Source organism: Saimiri boliviensis, chromosome 1, assembly GCF_048565385.1.
Source record: "Saimiri boliviensis isolate mSaiBol1 chromosome 1, mSaiBol1.pri, whole genome shotgun sequence".
NCBI lineage: Eukaryota > Metazoa > Chordata > Mammalia > Primates > Cebidae > Saimiri > Saimiri boliviensis.
This window is the reverse complement of record NC_133449.1, coordinates 141022289-141040876: the sequence shown is the minus strand read 5'-3', so window position 1 is coordinate 141040876 and position 18588 is coordinate 141022289. Positions and strand designations below refer to the sequence as shown.

Genomic DNA, 18588 nt, shown 5'->3' with positions numbered 1-18588 from the left:
AATCCTGGCCCTGCCCGTATACTGGTGGGATGACTCCAAGTATACTCTAATAGCTTCTATCGTTCCTAGTTTGCTCACCTGTCAAAGAAAAATTCCTGGATACAGAAGATAAGATGAATATTTACAAGTCCATGACATTTCTAGACACAAACACCAGGCAGAGTCCACCATGAAGACAGGTGACGGTGTCTCAAGGAGAGCCCGCTGCTGGCCAGCACGACACCACAAGCTCGGACACTGCAGGGGCACCGGAGACGGCATGAACTGCATGCACAGCCCAGGAGGCAGGGACAACCGGTGTCTGCATGAAGACTAGGAACAGGTGGCTCCTTATCTCACACCATACACAAAAGTCAATTTAGGATAGATTAAAGGCTTAAATGTAAAGGGCAAAAGTACAAATGTGCAGAAGGCATGGGAAGCTATATTTATGGACTTGGGATAGAGAACATTTTTCTTTTCTTTTCTTTTTTTTTTTTTTAATGGTGAAAAGATATACATATATTTAGAATTAGCCAGCTGGACCCCGTTTAGATGATCCCAATTTTGTTGGCAACATCCAAAGCATCGTAATCAGGAGCCAGTCGAACATATGCCTTCTTCTCTCCATCAGGCCGAATCAGGGTGTTGACCTTGGCCACATCAATGTCATAGAGCTTCTTCACAGCCTGTTTGATCTGGTGCTTGTTGGCTTTAACATCCACAATGAACACAAGTGTGTTGTTGTCTTCTATCTTCTTCATGGCAGACTCAGTGGTCAGCGGAAACTTGATGATAGCGTAGTGGTCCAGTTTGTTTCTCCTGGGGGCGCTCCTCCGAGGATATTTGGGCTGCCTCCAGAGTCGCAGTGTCTTGGGCCACCAGAAGGTGGGTGACGTGCGGATCTTCTTTTTTTTGTGGCTGTGGACACCTTTCAACACTGCCTTCTTGGCCTTTAAAGCCTTCGCTTTGGCTTCGGCTTTGGCTTTAGGCGGGGCAGGAGCTTCCTTCTTCGCTTTCGGTGCCATCTTGTGAAAAGTTATTTTCTTTTTTGAAAGAGAGTCTTGCTGTCTTGCCCAGACTGGAGTGCTGTGGCACAATCTCAGCTCACTGCAGCCTCCACTTCCTGGGTTCATGCAATTCTCCTGTCTTAGCCTCCCAAGTAGCTGGGACTACTGGCATGTGCCACCACATACAGCTTTTTTTGTGGGTGGGTATTTTTAGTGGAGATAGGGTTTCACTATTTGGCCAGGCTCATGTTGAACTCTTGACCTCAGCAATCCACCCACCTGGGCCTCCCGAAGTGCTAGGATTACAGGCATCAGCCACTGCACCCGGCCAAGAAAATTTTCTTAAGTAAGACATAATGGATCATGATCCACAATTTTAAAGGCACTGAAGCCAAGAACCAAGCACAAACCCTTCGAAGTAAAAGTATTCACATCTCAAGTCATCAAATGTTATAGCATTTAGGAAGCCAAAGTGGGAGGAGGACTGCATGATCCCAGGAGTTCAAGGCCAGTCTAGGTAACATAGTAAGACCTCATCTCTATAAAAAATTTGAAAATAAACCAGCCAGGTATTCGTGTGCATACCTGTGATCCCAGCTACTTGACAGGCCGAGATGGAAGACTGCTTGAGCCAAGGAGTTCGTGATCACACCACTGCACTCCAGTCTGAACAACAGAGCAAGACCCTGCCTTTAAAAAAAAAAAAAATTAACCTTTTTTTTAAGAAAAACAAAGCCAAAAAAAAAAAAGGAACTGTATTTTTCCATTCATATCAAAGGTAAAGATCACAATGGAAACTCTCAGCGTTGCACACTGTTCAAATGCATGTGCATGCACAGGGCCAGGCAAAGTCTTCTTTCCCACCAGCAGCACTGAAGGTTCACGCCAGTCCCACTGTTTTTAGTAAACAGAAAACTTTTTTGGGAGATGCTGTTTACAAGTATAGACAACTGAGTCCTAAGCACAAACGTATATGACCTCTGAGTATATAAAAATTTTAAGAGAGACAAAACTAAATTAATGATTTTACTTCTTAAGAGATACAATCAAATACAAACATTTCTTGACTTGTAATGGGTTACAACCAAGTAAACCCATAGTGAAGTCAAAAATCCTAAGTTGACCCATGTTAAGTCAGGGACTATCTCTATACTCTTTGAGTGCTAAAAACTACACCAAAGAAAAAACAAGTGTCAAAGTTCTCCATGTAAAACAGGGATACAGGGATATGGGTGAGAAAATCCATCTAAAATGCAATGCATTATTTAGGATGAAGCTGAAACACGCCACAGCAACTCAGCAATCGAGGTTGTGAATACAACCACACAATCAGCAAAGAAAAGCTTATTCTATTCTTCATCTACACTGCTCACACACAACACCAAAGGTGATCTCAACACAACTCTGCACACCTTAGAACTCTGTGGAATGTTTTCATTCCCAATTATCACCAAAAGAGCCAGTCATAAGCTCAACTCTAACACCACACACAGTGCAGCTGACCTAGGCTGATGGGCGGCCTCCAGAGAAGTCAAGAGCTCTAGCTCCTCTGCACACACGCACAGCAGACGGCATGCGTCTCTTGCGGGTATCCGGCCGAGCCACAGCCCACTACCTTAGCTCCATCATCTGTGACCTGACTCTCATGAGGAAACTGACAAAGAATCAGACGCTCAGAGGAAATCACAGCCTTTCAGGACTGAGGTCTAAAACACTGAACCTTCAGCCCAATGCTCACCCCGCAACCATCTCCCTGCCTCCTCCTTTCTCTACAGTCCTCAAGGGGATGATAGCAGTTCACATCAAGAGGCTTTCTCCTAAAGAATTCAGAGTGCTATGATTAAAAATGAACATTTTATTAATATATTCATGTAAAAGGTACATGTTTCCTTGGGGGAAGGTTAAATAACAGGGGAACCAGGAAAAGCAGACCACCAGAAAATGTCAAGGGCTGGGCATGGAGGCTCACACCTGAAATCCCAGCACTCTGGGAAGCCTGAGCAATATGGTGAGACCTCGTCTTTATAACAACAGAAACAGAATAAAATAATAGCTGGGCATGGTGGTATGCACTTGTAGTCCCAGCTACTCAGGAAGCTGAGGTAGGAGGATTGCTTGAGCTCAGGAGGTCAACACTGCAGTGAACTGTGAGCACACCAGGCTGTGAATACCACTGCATTCCAGCCTGGACAACATGGCAAGACCCTGTCTCAAAATCAGGGGGAAAGGGAAAAAAGAGAAAGAGGAAGAAAGCAAAAGAAAATATAAAGCACAAACTCAGGGCCCGAAAAAATCCAACTCACGGCAATGCGGGTAGAGCCCTGGAGAAGCCACAGAGGATGGCCAGGCACCACCCAGTAGGGGCTCCAGAAAGGGGGCTGCCTGCCTCCAAGGCTGCCAGGACAGAAAATAAATCCACATGGCATCAAAAGGCACATCTGTGGCTGTGTGGCAATGCGTGAGTGTGCATGAATCCTGGTACGGGTATGTGTGTCACAGTCAAAATGGAAAGAGAATGTGGATTGCGGTTTATAAAAAATAACTTTCCTTGCTATGCATGTGCTAAATCTCCAGAGTAAAGTTCTAAAATATTTAAATGAATTTTCATTCTGAAGAGGCTAAAGAATATCTCAAAGCAGGCTCTCTTACACAGACTCTATTACAGACTTTTTAAAAATCTCACACATCTAACATCAGAATACGTTCCATCAGCCGGGCGCGGTGGCTCAAGCCTGTAATCCCAGCACTTTGGGAGGCTGAGGCGGGTGGATCACGAGGTCGAGAGATCGAGACCATTCTGGTCAACATGGTGAAACCCCGTCTCTACTAAAAATACAAAAAATTAGCTGGGCATGGTGGCACGTGCCTGTAATCCCAGCTACTCAGGAGGCTGAGGCAGGAGAATTGCCTGAACCCAGGAGGCGGAGGTTGTGGTGAGCCGAGATCGCGCCATTGCACTCCAGCCTGGGTAACAAGAGTGAAACTCTGTCTCAAAAAAAAAAAAAAAAAAAAAAAAAGAATACGTTCCATCACCGAACAACAAATGCAGTCAACAAAAACCTTCAGAAAAAGAATTATTCAAAAATACACAAACCTGATTCTTTTTTTTTTTTTTTTTTTTTTTTTTTTGAGACGGAGTTTCGCTCTTGTTACCCAGGCTGGAGTGCAATGGCACGATCTCGGCTCACCGCAACCTCCGCCTCCTGGGTTCAGGCAATTCTCCTGCCTCAGCCTCCTGAGTAGCTGGGATTACAGGCACGCGCCGCCATGCCCAGCTAGTTTTTTGTATTTTTAGTAGAGACGGGGTTTCACCATGTTGACCAGGATGGTCTCGATCTCTCGACCTCGTGATCCACCCGCCTCGGCCTCCCAAAGTACTGGGATTACAGGCTTGAGCCACCGCGCCCGGCCACAAACCTGATTCTTAAAAAATTAAATGTACCCTGTGTAACTGAACACTGGCCACAAGCAGGAATCTGTCTGTGATCACAAGATGCTGGCCAGCTGTGGCACTCACCAAAAAGGTGCTTTCCCACACGATCCATACGAAGACCTTTCCAAAAGTCACCAGACCTCAGTTCAAACCACTCAAATCCAGTCTAGAAATGAAAAGTCCTTGCACTGAAAGCAAAATCAAGGTTAGCTGTGACTAAGTAATGAACTCTATAAACAGTACTAAGCATGAATTCATCAGTATGACAAAGGTTTGTGCACAGTGAGCACACAGCACCTGGGGTGCAGTGCACTGAGGGCCAAGAAGGCCACGAGGTGGGGGAGGCTCAGCAGGAGGACACCCCAGCTGACGATGCACCACCCGCTGGTGCCGGTGCCTTGGAGAACATGGCAGGTTATGTCTACCCTTTCCTGACTAAGGATTTAATTTCAATATTCTATACTCTAACTCCACACTCTAAAAATGTCATTAGAAACTATGTTTGGAATGTGATGGAGAGATGCAATAGTGCTTCTCCAAAAAATCCTTTTGAATTGTCTCTGAAAACCACCTGTTTAAGAGAAACCAAGACTCTTCCTCTGTTTTGGCTCAAACTAGATCCTGAGTTAAGATGATCCCACAAATGCCCTTTTATGCACAGCTACCCCCACACACTGTTGTTTGTGTTTCTGTCTCTCTCAATACCTCTAGATTTTAGGCCAAAACAAATCTCTATTTCCACCAGCTGGACTGTATCATTCATTGTTATCATTGTATATTCATTGTATATCATTGTTTTATACACTGAAGACTCATTTCCCAATGAAGCCTGATGCTCCAGGCCTGTATCCCACAAAGGGCAGGTGCTGACAGGTTAGTGCTTTCTCCCCATTACCCACCGGGAATGTTGCTGGATCCTAGACTCTCATAGCAAGGTTCTGCTGGCTGCCCTGTGTTCCTAGTGGCAGAAAGTTGTATGCCCCATTCTCACCTCCAACCCCATCATGGCCTCCATGCCTGGCAAGTCTCCAGTGCTCCTGCTGCCCCTTACAGCACAACCCGGCGACCACTTTCCGCAGGTCCTGACAATGTCACCAAACACCTCACCACAGTACCCAGGCTCTACCTCTTTCATTACAAACATAGCAAGGATTTTTCCTCCAGCCAGGAAATGGTTCAAATGTGAAATATTTCATTTTTTTTCCTCTTTTATTGTTGAGACAGAGTCTCACTCTGTCACTCAGGCTGGAATGCACGGATGCAATCTTGGCTCACTGAGATCGCCATCTTCCAGGCCCACCGTCTCAACCTCTGCAGTAGCTGGGATTACAGGCATGTGCCACCACGCCCAGCTAATTTTTGTATTTTTAGTACAGACAGATTTTCACCACGTTGGTCGGGCTGATCTCAATCTCCTGACCTCAACTGATCTGCCCGCCTTGGTCTCCAAAGTCCTGGGATTACAGGCGTGAGCCACCATCCCCAACCTCAAACATGAATTATTTCAAATCAAACTTCTCATTGGCAAGCCAAGCATGACATGCTAACTCTGGCAGCACATGTACTAAAAATTCTAACAAAACAGAGAAGATTAGCACAGTCTCTGTGCAATGATGACATGCAAATTTGTGAAGCATTCCATGCTTTAAAAACACACACACACACACACAAACTGGGACCTGCACTGCAAGGTGCCTTCCAAGCACTAAAAGACGAGAGATACTAAGGTGCCCCCATTCCCACAGCAAGCACCACCCTGCACCACCCTGCACCACCCACAGGGAAGGATGCCAGACCAACACCTACAAGCTGCCTGCCACTAATGGAAAATTCTTTCAGCAATACCCTCTCCACCCAGAAGGCTACCAGACCTGTTAAGCCTTTTCAACCAGTTTTTGCAAGAAAGAGAAATGAAATGAAATTCTTAAGAGTGGCAACACCCCTTTTTGACATGTAAAGATACACAAGCAGGATTAATTAAATAGGGGTGAAAAGTGATGACCTACGAACAAGAGGCATCTGGAAACATCTGCACAGAAGGTAAAGCAAGGCCTAGGGGTGCAGACCGAGCCTGCCGGGAGGACAGAGGCTTGTCCCGGAGGACAGCACCCACAAAGCCTGTGCCAACTACAGCTGCCGTGCCGGGTCAGCGTCAACACCAAAGGAGAGGTGTGGAGAAACAAAGCGCCCTGTCAGACTGGACAGGGTGGCAAAGACTCCACAGACCAACAACACACTGTATGTAGTACACTGAAACTCATCACGGCACGGACAAAGGTTGATGAAAAGTTTAAATCTGAAATAAGTAACTCACTTAGGTGTTTTACAAGAAAAAGGGAGTTAAATATTTTTTGTGTTTCTGCATAAAATACTAATAAGACTCAGAACAGGCAGATACTGACATGCGAATTTTGAAATTACCGGCAGAAGAAGTAACACTATGTAGCGTCCCTCCAGACGTAAATGCAGTGAGCAGAAGACGGTCTCCATGAAATTAATGCCTCAGCTACAACTGTGAACATGCTGCCACTCACTGCAGCTGAGCACTAAACATTTTCTTAAGCCTTCAGAAAGTGCCAAGGGCCTACTTTTAAGGAGGGGGTGCAGGGTAGGGTTTAACATCAGCATCCCTGGAGCTAGCCCAGCCCAGGACTTTGATTTCACCTGAAATACAATCCTAACACTTTCCCCACTGTTTCTTCTCCAAAACCAAGGAAAATAAAAGCTATGATGAACCACTTCTGGTTCTATCCGCATGCAAGGCTACTTTCTGAAATTCTAGTCCAGGCGTGGTGGCTAATGCCTGTAATCCCAGCACTTTGGAAGACAGGAAGGAATGGCTTGAGCCCACAAGTTCAAGACCAGGCTGGAAAACAGAGCTAGATCCCATCTCTAATATAAATAAATAAATAAATAATTTTTAAAACAGCAAATCTAACAAAAATCAACTATGATGCAACAACCAAGTAACCCTACAGAGTAGGAAGTGCATGATGGGCTTAAGCTCAGGGAACCACCACTTAAAGAAAGCAGTAGAGACCTCAGAGAACATCACCACAGGAGCAGGCATGCTCCTACCCCTGCAGACTGTATCAGGCATACCCATTCAGCACCTGCCCTTACCAGCCACCTGGAGGCTCAGCACCCAGGCCTGCTGGCCCCTTGGGTGAGAGTGCTCAGCACTCACCGACTCAGCTCCCCATGTCTCCACAGGAGGCCAAGCTCAGAGAAGGCAAATGTGAATGGCTGATTTCTTCCCAGAAAGCTAAGCCCTTATCCATGTGGCCTGTTCGCACAAGTAAAACAGGCTGTTTAGACATGGCATTAACCAACGTATCAGTAAAGGAAGGGGAGGAAAGCTGTTTTCTTTAACTAGTATATATAGAACCAACCCTAAGCCTTCATGGGGAAACATACTGTTGAAACAAAAAAAAGAAAAAAGAAAAAAAAGACCCAACCCTAGTTCAATCACCACTCAGCCAGTCTGAACCACTGGCTGAGCAAATTCAGCCTTTGGGTTTCAGTAAACTAAGAGGTCAGTGCTGCTCCTGAAGCAACATCCTACCTCTCATGGGTGTCACTATCATCCTCCACCCTAATCCACAAACATACCTGGGACCAATGCCCCAACCCCAACAACCCAGAGAGGCCGGGGATGATTTGTTCTCCTCCACACACTCAGGCTACTTGCTCCAAGGCTGCAAACAAAGAGAGCAATCATCACAAACACAGGGCCAATTCCCTCCCTGACATCTGAATTCTTACTCTGATACTGCAACCTCTACTTCAATAAAAATCAAGAAATAACTGTGTGTTTTAAAAATAAAGATTTTTAGCCCAAGTGCAGTGGCTCATGCTTGTAATCCCAGCACTTTGGGAGGCCAAGGCAGGCAGACCACTGGAGGTCTGACCAAAATGGAGAAACCCTGTCTCTACTAAAAATACAAAAAAAAAAATTAGCTGATGTGGTGGCGCATGCCTGTAATCCTAGCTACCAGACAAAAACAAGAAAGAGAATCATTTGAACTTGGGAGCCAGAGGTAAATCAAGATAACACCATTGCACTCCAGCCTAGGCAACAAAAGCAAAACTTCCTCTCAAAAACACCACGACCACCACCATCAGCCTAGGCAACAAAAGCAAAATTCTGTCTCTAAAACAACAACAACAAAAGGAGCTAAGCATGGTGGTACACGCCTGTAATCCCAACTACTTGGGAGGCTGAGGCAGGAGAGCTGCCTGAACCTAGGAGGTAAAGGCTGCGGTGAGCCGAGATTGCACCACTGCACTCCAGCCTGGGCAACAAGATGGAGACCCTACCTCAACCATCTCAAAAAACAAAATCAAAAAAATAGGAAAAGATTTTTGTTTTCTTAAAAAAATGGCCTAGTATATGTTCCTGCCTAAGAGAATATGAAGCTGTTTTGTCCTTCAGGTAGATCCACATTGAGAACCACACTGATTTTTTTCTATTTTTTACAATTTTCTGGTAATTTAAAAAGGACTTCTAATTGTGTTTCATAAAGGGAGTGGGTAGGAAATCCTTGATCAGTCCCTAATTGGGTATGTTTTCAATGAATGAGCTATTTGGATGCAGATGAAGGAGAGAGGACTGAGGAGTCCAGAGGTTCCTTCAACCAAACCCCCATGAAGAACCACAGGGTGTATGGGGTGGGGGGTGGGGGAGGGGCGGGTGTCCCAGCAGAGCAGGGCTCCCTATTTCCAGAGAGGACAGTGATGGAGGCGAGACCTAGGTGTACAGACAGAGGCCCTGGTCACAGCCTACAATCCTATTCACAAAAGGCCTTAACACATGCTCTAAGAAGACACCTAAAGCTGCAGCCAAAGCTTCTAATGTGAAAACAGGTGAGGTTCTCCTAAAGCTTCCATGATATCTGCATCTAAAGAGAGTTTAACACTAAGGTGGCTAGGCCCAGTGGCTCACACCTGTAATCCCAGCACTTTGGGAAGCTGAGATGGGCAGATCACTTGAGCCCAGGAGTTCAAGATCAACCTGGGAAACACGGCAAAACCCCATCTCTAGAGAAAATACAAAACTTATCCGGGTGTGGTGGCACGCATCATCTGTACTCCCAGCTATTCCGGAGGATGAGGAGGAAAGACTGCTTAAGCCTAGCAGGAGCCACTGCACTCCAACGTGGGCAACAGAGCAAGACCCCGTCTAAAAACAAACAAAAACAAAAACAAAAACCCACAAAGTCAATTCTGGCTGCCAGGCCATCAAGGGCTGTAAGGTGAAGCCCTGAGATCCTTGTGGCAGGACCCTGGACGACACACAATGACAGTGGCACGGGCCACAGCCATGCCCAGCATACAGCTCCCTGCCCAGTGGGCACCCAAGGGGCCTTCTTACACACAGCCTCCCACTTACACCTCCAGAGCATCCGCTTCTCTCCTCCTCCAATCTGGGGCCCAGAGGCTGTCACCAGCCCCTGCTGCTGCTTCTCCACTTGTCACCCTCCTGCACCTCCCACCCACATACCCCTCTGTCCTTGCAGTTCCAGGGACAGCCAAGGTGCTCTCACTGTGCACCAAATGCCTCACAGGCCAGGTTCTGCTTAAAGCCTGATCGAAGCAAAGCTTGGAAAGGACCCAAGTAACCTGCCACCAACAGAATGCCCAGCACCCTTCCCCACCCTCCAAGGACACTACATGGGAGCAACATCTTCTGCCACTGAGCACCTACCTGTGCCATCTCCACACCAAGGGCATAACCATCATTACAACCACAAAGCTCCACGTTCAACACCAGTGGCCTCCCCACCTCCAATGCATGTTTGCAACCCAATACTGCCATAAGTTTAATAACCGTTGCTGCCCCAACTCCTTCTGTCCCCTTCCTTGCCCTCATTAAACTCCTAAAGACAGGGGTCCCTGGATGCCTCCCTCTCCTCCCAATCCAGTTTCTTATCACCAAACTCCTTCACACCCCAACTCCCCAGTCTCTGCATCAGATATTGCTGCACCTCAACAAGGGGCCTGAAGTGCCAAAGAAACATTACACAGCACAATACAGACTGTGGCAGCCACAGAGCTGACACCCAAATCAGAGGGTCCTTGTGATCTCCACCTATGCACCCCACAGAGGGGACTCTGTCGTCCAAAATCCTACGACAATACTCCATGCTTGGTCCCTAAGTGCCCACACTCTACCTGTTCTCACCCCTCCTAAACAACCGCCCTTGGCCCTAAGAACACTGCACCCAGGTGTGCAGGCCCTCAGCTTCTACAACTGCCACCTCCACACCCAAACCTTCTCTTCCTTCTCTCTTGAGGAACAAGGATTCTTCCTGCCCATGGCCAATCCTTCCAAAAATCCCATCCTTTCCTGTCTACAATGGGAGCCTTGCCACTGATGGCTAGTAAGCTTTACTTTCTATAACTTTTGCCACAAAATAACTTTGGTATTTATAAACATAAAATATCCTAATACAAGCCAGAGACAGTGGCTTAAGCCTGTACTCCTAACACTTAGGGAGGCTGAGGTGGGCAGATCACCTGAGGTCAGGCATTTTGAGACCAGCCTGGCCAACACGGTGAAACTCCATCTGTACTAAAAATGCAGAATTTTGCTAAGCATGGTGGCAAGCACCTGCAGTTTCAGCTGCTGGGGAGGCTGAAGCAGGAGGATCACTTGAACCTGAGAGGTGAAGGTTGCAGTAAGCCAAGATCATGCCACTACACTCCAGCCTGGGTGACAGAGCAATACTCTATCTCAAAAAACAAACTGTGAACAAACAAACAAAAACTCTAATACATAGCAACTAACACATCCTAAAAAATTCCTCTGGCATTTACCTTCAGTTCCTTTCTATAATCCTCAGGGACCCATAGATCTTCAGTGACCCCACCCTGCCCTCAACTGGTCCCACCCACACTGCCTCCCTCCTGGCCACACCGACCAGCACTTGATTCTTTCCAGGCCCCACAACCATTCTGTGCATCTGGTCAACTCCTACCTCATCCTGCAGAACCCAAGTCAGGAACCCTTCCTCAGAAGGCAGGAGGAATGCCCCTGGGCTAAGAGTGGTTCCTGGGGCCACCACTAAGCCTTACATGACATTTTCCCCAGCATATCAAGTCATCTATCCATCAGTTTTGCTACTTAAAAATAAAAATAGCTGCAAAATGCTGCCTCGCCCTACAGACGCATGCCTCCTGCATCAGCCTCTGCTTTGCTCAGCTGAGGGCAGGTGTGGAGCTGGTGGGGGGCAGGGGGGCCAGGACAGGCACTCCTCAGCTCACAGGTGAGCAGAGCCGCATCTGTTCACCACCCTTCCCTGCTCTATGGAGTGCTTAGTTACTGCTCTGCAAGAAATTATGGAACTGGAGTCAATGGACCAGTGATGGCCTCATGCCTCACTAATAGAGTGATACAGCCTTCTGCTACCTGGCTACTGCATGATTTCTGCACACAAAAGAACTTTCCATTTCAAGGCTGAATCTAAAGACATTCCAACATCAACTATGCTTCACACTTTTAGTACCATATATAGTAACAACATATATAACTCAAGTGAGTTGATGACAGCTTGAACAGCAATGACTAGGTCCACCCACTTGCAAGAAATTACAACATTACAAATACTGTCTGTCTTGAGCTCAGTAGTTCAAGACGAGCCTTGGAAACTTGGCCAGACCCCATCATTACAAAAAAAATTATAAATCAGCCGGGTGTGCTGGTGCCTGCCTGTAGCCCCAGCTACTCAAAGGCTGAGGCAGGAGGATCACTTGAGTCCAGGAGGTTGAGACTGCAGTGTGCTGTGACTGCACCACTGCACACAAGCATGGTCAACAGAGTGAGACTCTGTCTCAGGGAAAAAAAAAAAAAAAAAAAAAAAAACTTGCCTATCCACAGACATCCTCATTTCAGAGCTTTAAAAAAAAAAAAAAAAAAAAAAAACCTGCACATATGGTAATCAATAAAAAAGATCATAATAATAACTTTTACAAAAATGGTTTTCTTGACTGGGCACGGCAGCTCATGTCTGTAATCCCATCACTTTGGGAGGCCAAGGTGGGCAGATCATCTGAGGTCAGGAGTTTGAGACCAGCCTGGCCAACATGGCGAAACCCCATCTCTACTAAAAATACAAAAATGAGCTGGGTGCAGTGGTGGGCGCCTGTAATTCCAGCTACTCAGGAGGCTGAGGCAGGACAATCACTTGAACTCAGGAGGCAGAGGCTGCAGTGAGCCGAGATTGCGCCACTGCACTATAGGCTGGGTGACAGAGCGAGACTCCGTCTTTTAAAAAAAGGAAAAACAAACAAACAAACAAACAAACAAAAAAACAAGTATTTTCTCATACCAAGCAAAGAATTCCTAAAGAACACAGCCTGATTCCAATGCAAGCCACCAAAAAAAAAAGAAAAGAAAAGAAAAGAAAGAAAGAAAAAAGAGCAGGGCCTCAGTGCCTCATTCACTTCTCTACCCCAGTATCCTAGGCTAGAGCCTGGCATACAGTAACCATTCAACAGATAATTGTTTTTTGTTTGTTTGTTTGTTTGTTTTTTGAGACAGAGTCTTGCTCTATCACCAGGCTGGAGTGCAGTGGCGCGACCCCAGCTCACTGCAACTTCTGTTTTCTGGTTTTAAGAAATTCTCCTGCCTCAACCTCCCAAGTAGCTGGGACTACAGGCATGCACCACCATGCCCGGCTATTTTTTGTACTTTTTAATAGAGACAGGGTTTCACCATGTTGGCCAGGACGGTCTTGATCTCTTGACCTCGTGATCCGCTCGCCTCGGCCTCCCAAAGTGCTGGGATTACAGGCATGAGCCACCGCACCCAGCTCAACAGGTATTTGTTACAAAAATAAAACAAACCAGACACAAGAGGTGAACAGTGCCTTCAAGCTGATTCAGGCCAGAAGCTCTCACGCATTCCTGAGTATAATCATGATTACAAACAAAACCTGTGCCTTGGCCAAGGCTGTACCACACCCAAGCAAAACAAAAATTTACAAAAACAGTATTCAACATGGTGAAACCCCGTCTCTACCAAAAATAAGAAAATTAGCTGGGCATCCTGATGTATACCTGTAATCCCAGCTTTGGTTCCTCTTTTCTTAGAGACATGGTCTTGCTCTGTCACCCAGCCTGGAATGCAGTGGCACAATCATAGCTCACTGCAGCCTCAATCTCCTGGGCTCAAAGTGATCCTCCTGCCTCAGCCTCCTGAGTAACCGGGGCTACAGGTATGCACCACCATGGCCACCTAGTTTTTCAAAATTTTTTGGAGAGACGGGCATTTCACTATATTGCCCAGGCTGACCTAGAACTCCTGGGCTCAAGCCTCCTAACTCAGTCTCACAAAATGCTGGAATTACAAGCATGAGTTACTGCACCCTGTGCCTGATGTCTGCTATTCACTTAGATTTAAAAAAAAAAAAAAAAAAAAAAAACCTGGCAAGACCCATCCTACTGGTGTCCCTCTGCCCCACCCAGAAGTTCCTTCAGCCAGTGTTTGGCAGACTCACTGACTTAAGTACCTTAATCCCCAGTTTTTGTCATAATCATGTATTCATGATGTGTACCAGCATTTCTGTAGGATTTTCCTACAATACAGTAACTTTATTTACATGTATAAATGAAATTAAAATTCCCTTTACAATACCTTTATGGTAAATGGGAAACAAGCACACAGACAAAACCCTAAATGCAACACCAGCCCCGCCTACAAGGCCTGTACTTCAGCCCCTGCTTGGAGAACCTCTGCAAGTCTTTCTACATCTTCCCGCTTTCCTTGAAGTAAACCCTAGGCCAAGCCCATCTCCCCAGCCGTGGCAGAGCTCCTAGCATATTCCAGAGCCACAGGCAGGAATGTATGGGTAACATCTCATGCTCTCCACTCTACCTTTCTGCTCCAGCAGAAATTTATTTAAGCCACCACAACCACACTTATCAGTACATGCAAACACATGCTCACCCATAAGGCTAGGAGCAGTCTTTTCTTTCCTTTTTTCCTTTTCTTTGAAGACAGAGTCTCACTCTGTCCACCAGGCTGGAGTCCAGTGGCGCAATCTCAGCTCACCACAACCTCTGCCTCCTGGGTTCAAGCAATTCTCCTGACTCAGCCTGCCAAGAACCTGGGATTACAGGTGTACATCGGGATGCCCAGCTAATTTTTATATTTTTGGTAGACATGGGGTTTTACCATGTTGCCCAGGTTGGTCTTGAACTCCTAACATCGATCAGGTGATACGACCACCTCGGCCTCCCAAAGTGCTGGGATTACAGGCATGAGCCACCATGCCTGGCCAAGTAGCTCTCGTCTAGCCTGCACCTGCCTTGCTCTAGTCCTTCCCAACAGCTTCCTGTCCAGTCCATCCCCAAAGGAAGGCAGCCAGCTCCTCTCTAAGGCCCAACAAAGGCAGGGCACACGCCTGCTGAGGGAGTCCAGGGCGAATTGGGCCATCTATTCTTTGACTGGGCCTAGGGCTCGCTAAAGCAGGGATGACTTTGTCACATTCACCCTTGCACATAGCAGGCATAGGAATTCAATAAGCTGAATAGGTTATGTTTTTAATTAGAGGGAATACATGTGCATATTCCCATATAATACACAAAGAAAAAGTCTCAACTGTCAAACTAGCATCAACAGTCCAGTGATCAAATCTTTTCTTAAAAATCTGAATTGAAAGGACAAGTTAAATTAGTGCTTAAGAAAATCTTTCCCAGCCAGGCGCGGTGGCTCAAGCCTATAATCCCAGCACTTTGGGAGGCCGAGGCGGGTGGATCACAACGTCAAGAGATCGAGACCATCCTGGTCAACATGGAGAAACTCCGTCTCTACTAAAAATACAAAAAATTAGCTGGGCATGGTGGCACGTGCCTGTAATCCCAGCTACTTAGGAGGCTGAGGCAGGAGAATTGCCTGAACCCAGGAGGAGGAGTTGCGGTGAGCCGGGATCGCGCCATTGCACTCCAGCCTGGGTAACAAGAGCGAAACTCTGTCTCAAAAAAAAAAAAAAGGCCGGGCGCGGTGGCTCAAGCCTGTAATCCCAGCACTTTGGGAGGCCGAGGCGGGTGGATCACGAGGTCAAGAGATCGAGACCAGCCTGGTCAACATGGTGAAACCCCGTCTCTACTAAAAATACAAAAAATTAGCTGGGCATGGTGGCGTGTGCCTGTAATCCCAGCTACTCAGGAGGCTGAGGCAGGAGAATTGCCTGAACCCAGGAGGCGGAGGTTGCAGTGAGCCAAGATCGTGCCATTGCACTCCAGCCTGGGTTAACAAGAGCGAAACTCCGTCTCAAAAAAATAAAAAAAATTAAAAAAAATTAAAAAAAAATCTTTCCCCTCATCTGGCAGAATTCACACCATGAGTTCCAAATCACAGCAAAGTACTCAAAGTCTTGGCCAAAGCAAACCTACTACAGCATCTAAACACAAATCTCCATTTTCTTTTTTCTTCAATTAGCATTACTACTATATTACTAAAACTCTCAAGCCAAAAGTTGAAACTAAAAATCTAAGTCTTATAAATGTCATAAGCACAGTAATACATTCCAAATAATCTCCAAATATGTCTAATTAAAAGTAGGCATTTAACTGCACAAATTTAACATTTAAAAGGAAAGATAAACTGCTTTTGAGGCCATACAATACCCTAAAATCATTTTCAAAGTCCAAGATGAGACTCTGCTGGACTAGCAGTCCTAGAAAAACACTCACCAGCACCACCTAATCAACATGAGCACATGTGAGTCCCGGAGTGAGTGCAAGCAGGGCAGGAGGGCTCTTTCCATCCCCACCCGCCTCTGGCTCACTCTATGAGTACAAGCAAAACTGCACACCCCAGACCTAACATGCCATCTGTTCATATTTTACTTGCCCATATCACCATTTTATTTAGTTCTTGGTAGCAGTTATGAACTGTCATAAAGCAGCTTCCTTTCTTCTTTGCTACTTCGAATCACAAATGAAAAAGAAAATGCAAGAATAGGAACACAAGAAATGGTCCAGGTGTGGTGGCTCACACCTATAATGCCAGCATGTTGGGAGGCTAAGGCTGAAGGACTCCTTGAGCTCAGGAATTTAAAACCTGCTTCGGCAACACAGTGAAACCCGGTCTCTACAAAAACAAAAAATTTCCAGGCATGAGGCATGGTGATCCACGGCTGTAGTCCCAGCTACTTGAAAGGCTGAGGTAGGAGGATTACTTGAGCTGGGGAGGTTGAGGCTACAGTGAGTCATGATCATGTAACCACATTCCATCCTGGATGACAGAATGAGACCCTGTCTGAAAAAAAGAAAGAAAGAAAGAAAGAGACATGGAGAGAGAAAGCAGCTATAATGGAGCAAATGTCAACGAGGCTCTCTGAACGTTTGTTGTTTTTTAATTATACCCCCCACAAACACACCTTCCACATTCTTCTATACTTAGAAAAGGAGTGTGCAGGCTTAGCACAGTGGCTCACGCCTACAATCCCAGCACTTTGGGAGGCTGAGGCGGGCAGATCACAAGGTTATGAGATCGAGATAATCCGGGCCAGCATGGTGAAACCCCCTCTCCACTAAAAATACAAAAATGAGCTGAGCATGGTGGTGTGCGCCTGTAGTCCCAGCTACTCAGGAGGCTGAGGCAGGAGAATCGCTTGAACCCAGGAGGCAGGGATGCAATGAGATGGGATCACGCCACTGCACTCCAGCCTGGTCGAAAGAGCAAGACTCAGTCTCAAAAAAAAAACAAAAAAAGAAAAGAAAAGAAAGGAATGTGCAGGATGGTATGGTTGCTCACACCTGTAATCCCAGTACACTGGGAGGCTGAGGCAGGTAGATCACCTGAGGTCGGGAGTTTGAAACCAGCCTGACTAACAAGGAGAAACCCCATCTCTACTAAAAGTACAAAATTAGCCAGGTGCGGTGGCGCATGCCTGTAATCCCAGCTACATGGGAGGTTGACGCAGAAGAATCACTTGAACCCAGGAGACAGAGGATTCAGTGAGGCGAGGTGGCACCACTGAGCTATAGCCCGGGCAACAGGAGCAAAACCTCGTCTCAAAAAAAAGAAAGGGAGCGTGCATACCAGCCTCGTAAGCTAAGTAAGGTACTCACATACTGGCAATAGAAAGCAGGTGACGGTGGGACACAGTAGCTCATGCCTGTAATCCCAGCACTTTGGGAGGCTGAGGTGGGCGAATTACGAGGTCAGGAGTTCAAGACCAGCCTGGTCAGCATGGTGAAACCTCAACTCTACTAAAAATACAAAAACTTAGCCAGGCATGGTGGCACATGACTGTAGTCCCAGCTACTCAGGAGGATGAAGCAGGAAAACTGCTTGAATCCAGGAGGCTGAGGCTGCAGTGAGCTGAGATCACACCACCGCGCTCCAGTCTGGGCAACAGAGTGAGATGTTATCTCAAAAAAATAAAGGAAGCAGGTGACATGATCAAAGTCACACAGACAGGCAGAGCCACAATGAAGAATGCAGTCTTGGCTACAAGTCCCGCTCCTCCTGCTGCACTGAGCAGCCTGCCAGAGCCCCTCCTAAGCACAGGGAATGCTTTAACCCTCAACAGGAAAAAAAGGCATTATTTCCCTCAGTTTCCCAGAGGCCCAGGAACTTCAGGATTTGCAAACAACTGTGTTGCTGAATGTGTCACACTCCCCTCCATGCTGCAGGGAAGGACCTGAGTGATGAGAGTATGTGATTCTGACAAAGACCCTGACTTTCCCTTTACCTCCATGCCCAAATCAAGACCTGCATATGGAGCAGGCTCAGATCCGGAGCTGGCTCAGATCCAGAGAGGCTTCTACCTGAAGTTATGCCATTAATTATTTCTAATCACTTAAAAATCAAGTACCTGAGACATTCACCCCCATTTTGTAAAAAAGCAAAGAAAAACATAAGGCTCAGGGACAGAATGCAAGAATAAAACTAGGCATAGCTGGCTGGAAGAACAGATCTGACAGTGACAACCACACCCTAATAGGCCGTCAGGACAAAACTCGTGCCGCCAATGGTTTATGCACAGTCAGGACTTTCCAATGGCACCTAACAAATACTTGCAAGTATGAAGTTCATTTTAACTTGCAGACCTGCTTTGTTTTAGTACTGATTGCAGACAAGGGCCGACAATCCCACCAAGCTCTAAATTATCATTCCCAAACTCTCTTTCTAACTCACTATGGATACATTCC

General features: G+C 46.5%; 1 protein-coding gene, 1 non-coding gene and 1 pseudogene across 8 annotated transcripts in view; 1 reads left to right on the top strand and 2 right to left on the bottom strand.

Moving 5' to 3' along the window:
* ANKRD11 (ankyrin repeat domain containing 11) overlaps positions 1-18588 on the bottom strand; it is a 234351-nt gene that overhangs the window by 163391 nt on the left and 52372 nt on the right. The window contains exon 2 of one of the 6 annotated variants that reach the window (XM_074405299.1): positions 1575-1679. The exons of 4 other annotated variants lie outside the window; for them this stretch is intronic. The gene's annotated coding sequence lies outside the window, so the exon portion shown is untranslated. Of the gene's footprint in view, positions 1-78; positions 167-1574; positions 1680-18588 lie in introns of those variants that run through there. One more of the 6 variants, XM_074405303.1, reaches the window with a different exon arrangement.
* Positions 445-1515, bottom strand: LOC101030307 (large ribosomal subunit protein uL23 pseudogene; annotated as a pseudogene). Its single transcript, XR_012519092.1, has one exon. The product of XR_012519092.1 is annotated as a large ribosomal subunit protein uL23 pseudogene (transcript).
* On the top strand, positions 5963-6070 carry LOC120362144 (U6 spliceosomal RNA). Its single transcript, XR_005578134.1, has one exon. It is a non-coding gene; the product is annotated as a U6 spliceosomal RNA (small nuclear RNA).